This window comes from Stenella coeruleoalba, assembly GCF_951394435.1.
Source record: "Stenella coeruleoalba genome assembly, chromosome: 10".
NCBI lineage: Eukaryota > Metazoa > Chordata > Mammalia > Artiodactyla > Delphinidae > Stenella > Stenella coeruleoalba.
The window spans coordinates 104,282,021-104,295,483 of NC_137156.1; the positions used below are offsets into that span (position 1 = coordinate 104,282,021).

The 13,463-nt window shown below is 50.5% G+C and overlaps 1 long non-coding RNA gene across 1 annotated transcript in view; it reads right to left on the reverse strand.

The window, feature by feature from the left end:
* Positions 1-5,639, reverse strand: part of LOC307193243 — a 272,234-nt gene extending 266,595 nt beyond the window's left edge. Inside the window, exon 1 of the long non-coding RNA XR_013830261.1 lies at positions 4,746-5,639. This is a non-coding gene — a long non-coding RNA (uncharacterized lncRNA). The remainder of the gene's footprint in view (positions 1-4,745) is intronic.
* Positions 5,640-13,463: the final 7,824 nt, after the last annotated feature.

Below are 13,463 nucleotides of genomic sequence, written 5' to 3' on the forward strand. Positions count from 1 at the left end.
AAGAAAGGCTACAGACTGGGAGAAGTATCTGCAAACCACAAGTCCAGCAAAGGACTAGTCTCTAGAACATATAAAGAACTCTCAAAACTTAGCAGTAAAAAAACAAACAATCCAATTAGAAAATGGGCAAAAGACATGAACAGACATTTCACTGAGGAAGACAGACAGATGGCAAGTAAGGACACAGAAAGATGTGCAACCTCATCGCCATGAGGGAAATCCAAGTTAAAACTGCAACGAGATACACCTACCACAATGGCTAAAATTTAAACGGTGAGAACATCAAATGCTGGTGAGGATGCAGAGAAACTGCATTGCTTTCACATTTCTGTGAATGCGTGCAGCCTCTCAGGAAAACAGCGGCCGCTTCTCATAAAACTAAACGATCGTCAATTGCACTCTTGGGCGTTTGTCACAGAGAAATGAAAACCTACGTTCCTGCAACAATCTGAATAGGAATATCCACGGCTTTATTTATAACAGTCAAAAACTGAACCAACTCAGATGTCCTTCAACAGGTAAATGGTTAAACAGACTGTGGTCCACCCGCACCGTGGAACCCTGCTCAGCAATGAAGGAACAGACCACGGACACAAGGGACAACCAGGGTGACTCTCCAGGGGATTACGCTGAGTGGAAAAAAGCCCATCACAGAAGGCTTCACACTGCGTGATTCCATTCACATACGCTCCTGAAACGACAAAATGATAGAACTGGAGCACAGCCAAGTGACTGCCTGGGACCAGGGATGAGGGAGAGGTGGGTGTGGCTGTAAACGGGGAGCACAGGGACCCTGGTGGTGGGAGGTTCTGCATTGTGACTGCATTCACGTCAGTACCTTGGTCTTGATGCTTTCCTGTGTCACTGCTGGGGGAAACTGGGTAGAGAGCACATGAGATCCCTCTGTATTATTTCTTATAATTGCATGGGACTATCTCGAGATAAACAGTTTAATTAAAAATGTAAAGCTATGACAGCTGTTTTTTAAACATCTACGTGAGGACTGGAACACAAAGCTGAAGAAATCTAATAGGAGGTAGAACAAAAGGAAAGGGAGATGAAAATATGAGAGAAAAAAGAAGTCCCAGAGAATCAGTCCAGATGGCCCCTCACTCAGTAATCGGAGGCCCAGAAAAACAACAGAGAAGATACAGGGAGACGAACACTGTTTGGATGCCAGGACGGGGAAGCCACGCAGAACCCAGCTCACAGTCAAGCGTCCCAGAAGGCTGCAAACTGGAGATGCCGGGTTCCCTAGAGACGGGTCTGGCGGTGGGATGGCACGGTCCCCACCGGCCTGTGCAGCCAGGGGACCCCCTTCCCCACCCCGGAGAAGACAGCAGCTGTACTCTCTGCAGAAGGTGAACCAGAAGCTCTCTGGGGCAGACGGGAGCCTCCTTACTGAGAAAGTGGGGAGCGGGAGAAAGTCTGCTCATGGGGTCACGAGACCCCAGACCCCTGCCTGGTGCACGCACAGCACATGCGCCAGGGGGAGGGCGTGGGGTCACCACCAGGAGGGGCACCCATCCACAAGCCCCTCCCCAAACACACAGTTTCATTCATATGCTTTTAACCGTGTTTAAGTATAATCCACGCACGGTGGTGTGCACCCATCACGTGTGTCCGGCTGGATGGATTTTCACTAACCCAACACACCTGTCACCAGCATCCCAGAAGCCCCTCATCCCCTGCCAGCCCCACTCTGTTTCAAAGACAACCACTGTGCTGACGTCTGGTGACACAGATTCCTTCTGCTGTTTTTATGGTTCTGTAAGTTGAATCATGCGTGTGCACGGCTTCTGTCGAACATCACATTTGTGAGAATTGCCTGTACGGATGTGTGTACAGATCACACTCTCACTGCAACACAGTATCTGTTGTGGAATCCACGGCTTCATCCACCCTACTGTTGATGGGCACGGGGGCAACTTCCAGTTTCAGCTCTAATACTCGTTATGTGTTTCATCAGCTTTGAGTGCCTCCCTTCTAAATATGAATAGACGGGCAAGGATCACCGGGAGAAAGCTTCAAACATGGAAAACAGAGGGTCTCAGAGGGCCTCTGATGCAAGCACCAGAGCACAACTGCAAAGTAAAACTAAAATGAATGCCTGCAGAGCAATGAGAGAAGCTCCATGAAGGAAACAGCAAAGGAAATTCAGGGAACAACCTCTGAGGAGCTCTCAGAAGTTAAATTTGTGGGAGCACAAACTTTAAAATTAAACAGGATGACTGGAAGCCAAACTTGAGGAAATCTTCCAGGGAGTAAGATCAAAGGACAAAAGGGAAGAAAACATAAGAAAATCAGATAGTCGATCCAAGACATCCAACGTCTGAATAACAGGAATTGAGGGAGACTAGAGAAAACTAAGGACAGAAAATTATCCAGAAAACAACCAAAGAGAACATTCCAGAACTGAATAACATTAGTTTCCACACTGAGAGCCCTCGCGAAGGGCCAACGAATGAAAAAGGACCCCAACTAAGACACATCAGTGCCACAGACGCGTGCGTCGGGCCAGCTCGGGGCCCACAAGCTCAGGAGGCCAGGGGCGTCCACCTTCTCCGCAGCGACACGGAAGCTGGACGATCCCCAAATACTGAGGGAAAACACACTCCCACCCGGAGTTCAGGGTAAGTGGAAAATACGCATTTTAAAGAGTATGTAAAGTGCAGTATTTCTGGACACCAAGGTCTCAAAAATCCTGCCTTCCCACATACACACTTATGAAGGAGCCCCGAGAATGCACTCGGCTACACGAGGGCACAAGCCGGGAGGGAGAGGCGCGGGGACCCCAGACCCGGGAGGCACCCAGGACGGAGGCGGCCACCAGGTAAGCACCCGGGCTCCGGGGCTGTCATCATTTAAGCTGGCGGATTACCTGATGTGTTTGAATAATAATACAACAAAAGCAAGGAGGGCCATTCCAGGGGAAAAGTGCCTAAGAAAACAATGGGGTCAGGGAGACTGTGAACACATCCACACCCAGAGCAGGAGAACCTCCGGACGTTGACTTAACCCGAGATGTTTCAGGTTAAGTGCAGGACACGAAGGGGGCGTGTGCGTGAGGCAGCAGGGTATAAAAAGCGGCAACCTGATCCTATGAAGATGACCTCAGCGGACTACGCCTCACACCCAAGTGCCCAGCATCAGCAGTTCTGTCCTTGAGACCGAGGAGGACACACATCTGAAAGGACTGCGAAGAGTTGCCGCGGGGGAGGGGCTGGGTAGGACGGGGCACAGGGCTTTTGTTCTGAGCTTGGTATGCTACAGTCTGCATTTTTAAGCTACACCCATTTTATTAGGTTTAAAAGTAAGTTCAGGAGAAGTCTCTATTCACAGTTCAATACAATCACGGAAAACCAATATAAAGGCCCTCTACCTGGAAATCTGAAAGCTCTCTCTTAAGCAACATTTGGATTAAAGAAGAAATCAAAACCCACATTTGGAATATCCAGATATACTACAAACAGTACATCGGAGCTAACGTTCCTCAGAGGAAAATTCATAGCCTTAAATATTTATGTTAATAAACAAGAAGCAATGAAAATAACTGAATTAAATACCCCTACAATTCTGATACCAATGCCAATGTACGTGTTTTGTAACACACCACCAAACAATTCTCCAACACCAGCTGGGGATCCTGCAATGCAACTCAGTTCCCACACTCTCTACCTGGAGGGAACGTCAGGTTAAGGGCTCAGCCCCATGAGATGCCCCGGGCCCCCGACCCCAAACGCAAGTCCAGGTTGTCACCTGTGCTTCCGTCCCGCCGGCTGTAGATTGCAGGTTCCCACGACCCCCGCCCGGCTTCGGTTAATTTGGGGGCATGGCTCACGGAACTCAGAGAAACCTGTTACCCATGAGATTACGGATTTACTGTAGAAGGAGGTGACTCCGGAACAGCCAGACGGAAGGGACGCACAGGGCAAGGCAAAGACAACAGGTCACCAAACTTAGACGCCACTCTGGTCTCGGCTCGCCCAGCAATGGGGTCTCAAGCCAGACCACCAGCACCTGCCTGGGAGGCCCTGCCTCCCCTAAGGGGCAGCGGCCGCGCCATAACCAGCCTGCTTTCTGCCTGTGTAATTCCTTCCGCCTGTAACAGTCCTTCTGCCTGCTCAGCCCCTCAGCTCCTTTCCATCTGCTAACACGCTGCCCGCCTCACAAATCCACAATACAGCCAATCGACGCTTTCAAATGGACTCAGCTGAATTCTGTTTCTTAACAGGGAAAGGGCACGGGCTTCACGACCCTCCCCAAACCCACACCTGTCCGTGAATCACCACACGCCCACCCGCCAGGAAGCTCTGCGAACCCTCTCGTCGGGGGTTTAATGGAGGTCTCATGACACAGGCATGGCTCATTAAGCCATTGGCCACCGGTGAGTGGACTCCATCTCCAGCCCTCTGCCCTCCCCTCCACGGTGCGGGGCGGCGAGGGGGGGGACTGAAAAAATTCCACCCCTCTCATCGTCAGCCCCCACTCTTACGGGACCATGAGACTTTCCAAAAGTCACCTCGGGCGCAGAAAGACATCCTCACCCCTCTCTTCACTCAGGAAACTCCAAGGGTCCTGGGAGCTCCAGGCCAGGCATGGGAACAAAGAGCAAACACAAACTTCTTACGATAAATCACAGTATCACCAGCCCACTTAAGAGGTGAGGAAAGGACAAAATGACCCTGGCGGGTTTTTTTGGTCGTCCTGCCCGTGAGCAGAGCCCCCCGAACAGCGGGGCTTACCTTCCAGCCCCCGGGCGTCACGGTGCGAGCTCGCGGGGAGCTGGTGCCTCTCCACCTGGACCGGGAGCGGCCGGCAGCCCCGTGTCGGCCCCGGGATCCTCTCCGTCGGTGTCACGGCCCTGGTCATCCTTCCCGGTCGGAGCGGCCGAACTGGGTGACGACACAGGGGACTCTGGAGGCACCGGGACTTCGTCCTGGCTCTCTGGACCACCCGCTGAGTTGTAACGACACTCGAGAGGTCCCATGGGGTGGACCGGCGCTGCAGTCAGGAGCTGCCCCACCTCCGGCCACACCAGCAGCGACGCTCCGAAACGGCGCGACTCAGAGATGTTTCCGTCTTTAGCACCTGTGGCTTGGAGTGACTGGTCGTGGCGCAGCAGATAACTGGGAAACCAGGGCCAAGGCGCACTCGCTCACGGGCCGCTGCCCCAGGCCTAGGAGTCGGCAGTGCGGGAGGCGCTGCCCCGGGGGCCCGCGGCCCACCGACAACAGGCGGCCACGCCGCAAGGCCGCAGCCCGCGCCACGGAGGGTCAGAGCAGCCCCCTGCGAGGACGGGCGGCGACGGCCCAGCAGCCGCGTGTCCAGCCGCCAGCACCGGGCCAGCGGGGCAGGGCTGCGTGGCGCACTCGAGAAGGTTCTGTGAGCCCAGAGCCTCCCGGGGAGCTCTGGTTGCCTTTTACTCAGAGTTTGCTCCGCGGACTCTGGAAGGTTCTGGGAGCCCTGCTTCCGTTCTGTCAGGCTTTGCTCCGCGGACTCCGGAAGGTTCTGGGAGCCCTGCTTCCGTTCTGTCAGGCTTTGCTCCGCGGACTCCGGAAGGTTCTGGGAGCCCTAACCCTAACTGCGAAGACAAGAGGTGTGGCCGGCGGGCGGGCGCCACACCCAGAGCCGGGGTAGGCGGCCAGGGCGGCCCAGCGAGCGCCAGGCTCGACTCCGGACAGGGTGACTGTAGGCCCCGGCCACGGGGGCGGGGGCGGGACCGGGGGGTGGGGGAGGGCGCGCGCGCGCGCGCGCGCGCGCGCGCTGTGCCGCGGGGGCGGGGCCGCGCGGGGGCAGCAGGAGGTCGCACGCAGCCAGGTGGCCGGCCTCCCGCCTCCGGCAGCTGGGATGTCACACCGCTGCAGCTGCTTTCAGGGTCCAGCTGTCCCCACGGCATTTGGCGACCCAGCTGGGAGGGTCCTGAGGAACACGCTCATCCACTCCCCCATGGGGGGCCCCAGCGCGAGCTCTCAGCACAGACGTAGATTCGGTTTAGCAGAACCTTCCAAGCATGAGCAGAAATCGGCCTCTTCAATTACTGGCACAGAACTGGCCACTTAGCAGTTTGCTGTTAAAGGCTGAGAACTAACGGTGCAGCCGCCCGGGCTCTGCAGACCCAGCCTCGACTGCGAGGGGGTGATCCTTGGGGTGGAGCAGGGGCCGCAGAAGGGAGATGCGGCGGACCATGCCCGCCCCTGAGAAGGCAGCCCCACAGCTCAGTCAGCTACTGCCTCTGCGTCAGCTGGGTGGTCGTTACAAATACCACGCGAGGGGCGGCTTAAGCAACAGACGTTTATTTCTCTCAGTCCTGGAGGCTGGATGTCGGAGATGCAGGTGTCAGCAGGGCTGGTTCCTCCCGAGCCCTCTCTCCTTGGCGTGTAGATGGTCTTCTCCCTGTGTCCTCACACGGGCCACCCTGTGTGCGTGTCTGTGTCCCGATCTTCTCTTATAAGGACACCAACCAGACTGGATTAGGGTCCACACTGATTAACTTATTTTAAGTTAATCATCTCTTCAAAGCCCAGTCTCCAAATACACTCCCATTCTAAAGTACAGAGGGTTAGGGCTTTGACGTATGAATTTGGGGGGGAGACACAGTTCAGTCCATAACACTGCTGTTTAACTAGGGGTGCCAGATTTAGCAAATAAGAACACCACGACACCCAGTTAAATTTGCATTTCAGATAAGCAACCCATTTCTGTAGTTTATCTGGGATTCAAATTTAACTAAGTGTCCTGTGTTTTCTCTGGCAACCTTATGCTTAACAAACCACTCCAAACTCTGTGGCTTAAAATCACAAGCACCAATTATTGTTCACAGGCCGGCAGGCCAACTGCCTGGGGTCAGCTGGCTGCAGGCTGGTCCTGGCTGGCCTTTGCCTGGGCAGCCAGCCTCTCCTCCACATGGTCTGTCATCCGCTAGCAGGTTGGCCCACGTTTGTTCCCGTGAACCAGGACAAAGTGACCGCTGAAGGCCCTTGAGGCGTGCCTTCAGAACTGGCACACCATCACTTCAGCCACATTTTCTGGGTCAGAACAAGTCACGGGGCCAGCCCAGACTCCAGGGGTGGGGGGTGGACCCTGCATCCTCAAGGGAGGGGCAGCCTAGCATGTCACAGGGAGGAATAAGGATGGGGGACCCTTTTTTCTTTTTTCCATTTTATTGAAGTGGAGTTGATTTAGAATGTTGTGTTCATTCCTGCTGCACAGCAAAGTGACTCAGTTATACATACATATAGATATATACATACACTCTCCTTTATGTTCTTTTCCATTGTGGTTTATCACAGGGTATAGTTCCCTGTGCTATACAGTAAGACCTTGTTGTTTATCCATCTAAATATAATAGCTTGCATCTGCTAACCCCAAACTCCCAATCCATCTCTCCCCCACCCCCTGCTTGGCAAGGCAACCACAAGTCTGTTCTCTGTGTCTGAGTCTGTCTCACAGATATGTTCATCCGTGTCATATTTCATATTCCAAATATAAGCAATAGATGATATTTTTGTCTGACTTACTTCACTTAGTATGATGATCTCTAGGTCCCTCCGTGTTGCTGCAAATGGCATTGTTTCATTCTTTTTTGTGGCTGAGTAATATTCCACTGTGTACGTATACCACATCTTCTTTGTCCATTCATCTGTCGATGGACATCCAGGTTGCTTCCGTGTCTCGGCTACTGTAAATAATGCGGCTATAAATGCATGCATCTTTTTCAGTTAGAGTTTTCTATGGATACATGCCCAGGAGTGGGGCTGCTGGGTCATATGGTGGCTCTATTTCTAGTTTTCTGAGGAACCTCCATTCTGTTCTCCATAGTGGCTGCACCAACTTACATTCCCACTAACAGTGTAGGAGGGCTCCCTTTTCTCCACATCCTCGCCAGCATGTTGTTTGTAGATTTTTAATGATGGCCATTCTGACTGGTATGAGGTGCTACCTCATTGTAGTTTTGATTTGCATTTCTCTAATAATTAGTGATGTTGAGCATCTTTTCATGTGCCTATTGGCCATCTGTGTGTCTCTTTGGAGAAATATCTAGGTCTTCTGCCCATTTTTTGATTGGGTTGTTTGTTATTGAGTTGTGTGAGCTGTTTGTATATTTTGGCAATTAAGCCCTTGTCAGTCACTTCGTTTGCAAGTATTTTCTCCCAGTCTGTAGATTGTCTTTTCGTTTTGTTTATGGTTTCCTTTGCTGTGCAAAAGCTTGTAAGTTTGATTAGGTCCCATTTGTTTATTTTTTGCTTTTATTTCTATTGCCTTGGGAGACTGACCTAAGAAAATTTGGGTATGATTTATGTCAGAGAATGTTTTGCCGTGATCGCTTCTGGGGGCTTTATGGTGTCCTATCTTATATTTAAGTCTTTAAGCCATTTTGAATTTATTTTTGTGTATAGTGTAAGGGAGTGTTCTAACTTCAGTGATTTACATGTGGTTGTCCAACCTTCCCAACACCACCTGCTGAAGGGACTCCTTTCCCCATTGCATATTTTTGCCTCTTTTGTTGAAGATTAATTGACAGTAGGTGTGTGGGTTTATTTCTGGGCTCTCTGTTCTGTTGATCCATATGTCCGTTTTGTGTCAATACCACACTGTTTTGATTACTGTAGCTTTGTAGTATTGTCTGAAGTCTGGGAGGGTTGTGCCTCCTGCTTTGTTCTTTTTCCTCAGGATTGCTTTGGCAATTCTGGGTCCTTTGTGTTTCCATGTAAATTTTAGGATTATTTGTTCTAGTTCTGTGAAAAATGTCATGGGTAATTTGGTAGGGATCACATTAAATCTCTACACTGCTTTGGGTAGTATGGCCATTTTAACAATATTAATTCTTCCAATCCAAGAGCATGGGATATCTTTCCATTTCTTTGAATTATCTTCAGTTTCCTTTATTAAAGTTTTGTAGTTCTCAGCATTAAGTCTTTCACCTCCTTGGTGAGGTTTATTCCTAAGTACTTTTCTGATGTAATTTTAAAAGGGATTGTTTGTTTACATTCCCTTTCTGATATTTCATTGTTAATGTAAAGAAATGGAATCGATTTCTGTATTTTAATCGTGCATCCTGCTACCTTGCTGAGTTCATTTATCAGTTCTAGTAATTTTTGTGTGGAGTCTTCAGGGTTTTCTATATATAGTATCATGTCATCTGCATATAATGACAATTTTACCTCTTCCCTACCAATTTGAATACCTTTTCTTCTTTTTCTTGTCTGATTGCTGTAGCTAGGACTTCCAATACTATGTTGAATAGAAGTGGTGGGAGTGGGCATCCTTGTCTTGTTCCAGGTTTTAGTGGGAAGGCTTTCACCATTGAGTATTATATTAGCTGTTGGTTTGTTATAAATAGTTTTTACTATGTTGAGATGTGTTCCCTCTTTACCCACTTTTATAAGGGTTTTTATCATGAATGGATGTTGAAATTTATCAAATGCTTTTTCTGCATCTATTGAGAAGATCACGTGGTTTTTAATCTCTTCTTTTGTTGACGTGGTGTATCACACTGATGTGTGTACGCTGAACCATCCTTGTAACCCTGGATGAATCCAGATTGGTCACAGTGTATCATTTCTTTATGTGTTGTTGGATTCCGTTTGCTAATATTTCATTGAGAATTCTTACATCTATATTCATCAACAATACTGGTCTGTAATTTTTCCTTTTTGGTAGTGTCTTTGGTTTTGGTATCAGGGTGACTGATGGTGGCTTCACAGAATGTCTTTGGGAGTAGATGGTTTTGGTATCAGGGTGACTGATGGTGGCTTCACAGAATGTCTCTGGGAGTAGGACAGGGACACTCCTGCACTCAATCTACCCTGGCAGCCTTGGAGCCGCCCGAACTGACTCCATGGTGACTTCCGCGTGGGATGGTGGAGCTCGGGCACAGAGCTAAGTGGGAGCCATAGTCATGGGGTTGGGGGAATGGTCTTCAGTGTAGGAGGGCACATGATCTCTCCAAGGCCCAGAGCTTCTGCTCTGAGATGGGAAGTTATCAATCACAATTAATAACAGGGACACCTTGGAGCTATTCCAAGTTTGGTTTCAGACCACCTCAATATAGCGAATATCTCAATAAATCAAGCTGCGTGAATTGTTCGGTTTCCCCGTGCATATGAAAGTTATGCTCACACTATACTACAGTCTATTAAGTGTGCAATAGCATTATGTCTAAAGAAATGTACTTGCCTGAATGAAGACATACTTTCTTACTAAAAACTGCTAGCCATCATCTGAGCCTTCAGTGTTTTGTAATTCTTTTGCTGGTGGAGACTTTGAAACATTGCAAGAATTACCAAAATGTGACACAGAGGCACAAAGTGAGCAAATGCTGTTGGAAAAATGGCACCGGTAGACTTGCTCCAGGCAGGGTTGCCACAAACCTTATTTGTAAAAAGCACAATATCTGAGAAGCACAGTAAAACAAGGTCTGCCTGTACAGGGTCCTGCACAACCATGGGAGCAGGCTGTGGAAACAGATAATCCTGTCTCTGAATGGGTGACATCTCTGCTCACCTGCAGGAGAAACGGATGCCAATGCACTGGCTGAAGACGGGTGAGGCGTCCACACGGAAGTGCAGCCGTGCATGTGCAGAGACTGGGCATCCCCGCGTCACTCATTCCACGGACATTTCCTGAGGGCCTACTGTGTGCCAGGCACTGTTCTAGGTACAGAAGACCCAGCAGGGACCAAGACAGACAAAGCCCCTGCCTCACAGGGCCATCAACAAGACAAAGAAAATGATGATGACCTATGCTTGGGAGACAAACAGCAGAGCAGAGGCCGAGACAGCTCTGGGGATACGGTTGGTCAGAGGTCTCGCTAGAAGGTGGCACCTGATTAAACGGATGGAGAATTCAGACTCACAAACCTTAGAATAACTAGACTTGATGCTTGTTCAGTTTCTAGAATCCAGCGGTCGTAACCCGGGACCCCGCGCCAGGGCAACAGCCCATCTGCTCATCACGCCGGCCATCCCAGCGGGTCTGTGAGCCCCTGTGCACGGAGCCGGGGACATTCCTTCTCCTGACTCCAAGCCAGCCTCCCTGCAGGAGGGGTTCTGAGAGTCAGCTGCTATGGAACTATTTCAACTGGCAGGGATCTGGAAGTGAAGAGCAGCTGCCTGTCCGCCTTCAGGGCCCCACCCGGGAGATTCAGGGGCTTAATCAGGCACGCTGGGAGCTCGCCCTGCAGTGGCGTGGCCCTGAGGCTTAGCAGCTGCTCCCTGACCCGGAGCTCCTGCCATAAGGCAGTCCGAGGCTTCACAGCCTTCTCAGTGATGTCCAAGCAGGATGCCCAGCTGTCCGCTGACCTCAGTGCATGGAGGCAGAGGGGACAGTCTCACCCAGTGGGGAGTTCAGCTGAGGGGCACTCCAACTTCTCAGCTGCTCGCGGCCACGGCGGCTCTGGACAGATGCCCCCGACACCACGCACGTATGGGCCAGGGGCTGCAGGCAGAGAAGGGACTGCTGGAAAAGACTCTCAGATTTCAGGAAAGGCCAGGGTGGAGCCCTGGTGGTTTATAAGCAACTGTCAGAGGCTGGGGCTGGGCAGTGACACTCCTGGACGACATCTGTGCCTTGGTGCGGCTCACCCAGAGAAATAATGGTGATCTGTGGGGTGGCCAACAGGGAGCGCCCTGGCCTCCCCCACCATGCTGCACGAGTAGGGGGTTACTAGGAACAAGGGAAGGAGAGAACTGGAAGCGCATGGGGGAAGCGCATGGGGGATGCAGGCTCCCCAACCCCCGACCTGGGAACCATAAGCCCCGCCCCCCACGACCTTCCTCAGAGGCACTGGGGTCAGAGCTGGTGCAACTCAAACGAAAGGCAAAATGCAGCTCAGGGCAGTGCGGTCACGGGTGAGGCCCCATGGCCATGAGGGCTCCTTACACAAAACGATCACTCCAGCAATGCCATGAGAAAGGTGTTGAATGAGGGGAACAAAGCCCCGGCACCATGGCTGGAAAGGCCAAGAAACGGCCTCTGGATGGCCCCCACTGGAAGTGTCGATATCCAGAACATTCTGCCACAGCTGTGGGGTGACGATCAGGCAGACATGGGATGGAAAGTGCAGAACACCAGAGATGGAAAGCAGACACTAAAGTAGCCACTAAAGAAGGTCACCTTCGAGGAAAGACAGCCAACTTCTTGAGAGGAATGAGGGAGGCCGTGACAATGGCAGAAAATAACAACAGAACTGTGTACCTGGTCAAACTATCTTTCAAAGGAAAGGATGAACTAAAATTAAGATAATTTCAGGGAAAATAAAACAGTTTTTTCTTTGCACAGGCAACAAAAGAGAAAATAGACAAACTGGACCCCATGAAAATTAAAAATTTTTGTGCATCAAAAGACAGTATCAACAGAGTAACAGGCAACTCACAGAACGGGAGAAAATACTGGCAAATCACGTGCTGATAAAGGATGAATACCCATAGTACAGAGAGAACTCCTGAAACTCAGCAACAAAAGTCCCGTTGAGAAATGAGCAAAGGACGTGAATAGATCCTAAGCAGATACGCACATGGTAATAAGCAAATGCAAAGATGCTCAACATCACTAATCACTGGGGAAATGCACATCAAAACCATAATGAGACACCACCTGGTTACAAAGGCGACTATCAGGAGGAAAACAACCACACAGAAAATAACAAGTGTTCACAGGGAGGTGGAGAAATCAGCACCCCAGCACGCTGCTGATGGGAACGTAGAGTGGTGCAGCCGCCGTGGACACCATTAGAGCAGTTCCTCAAACAATGAAACACAGAACCACCATGTGACCCAGCAATTCCACTTCTGGGCAGGTACCCCAAAGAACTGAGAGCTGGGTCTCAAAAGAAGTATTTGCTCTCTCATGGCATTATCCGTTAACAGCTAAGAGGTAAAAGTACCCCACGCGTCCATCCTCAGATGAAGGGAGAAACAAAATATGGTCCATACACACAATGGAATATCAGTCAGACTTACAAAGGAAAGAAATTCTGGCTCATGTGACAACATGGATGAACCTTGAGGACGTTGTGCTCAGTGATATGAGCCAGTCACAAGGGGACAAACACTGTGTGATCCACTTAGATGAGGTCCCTAGAGGGGTCAAATCCACAGAAACAGAAAGTAGATGGTGGGGGCCGGGGCTGGGGAGGCGAGGGGAGGGTGAGTGTCTGATGGGGACAGAGCTTCAGTTGGGGAAGATGAGAAAGCTCTGGACCTGACGGCGCCGATGGCCGCACAACAGTGTGAATGTGCTTAAGGCCACTGAACTGGACACTTAAAAATGGTTAAGATGGTAAGTTTTCTTATATGTATTTTACAATTTTAAAAAAATTAAAAGAAACAGAGTTTATCACGAAGTGGCAGGTTTGAAGGCCTCAGGATCCTGTTTTCCTGAGTTCATTCTCCTGTCTTTCCCAGGTACCACTCTGCCTGCTTGCTCTAATCTGCTTCCTGGCTTCCATCCTTCCCCCCGAA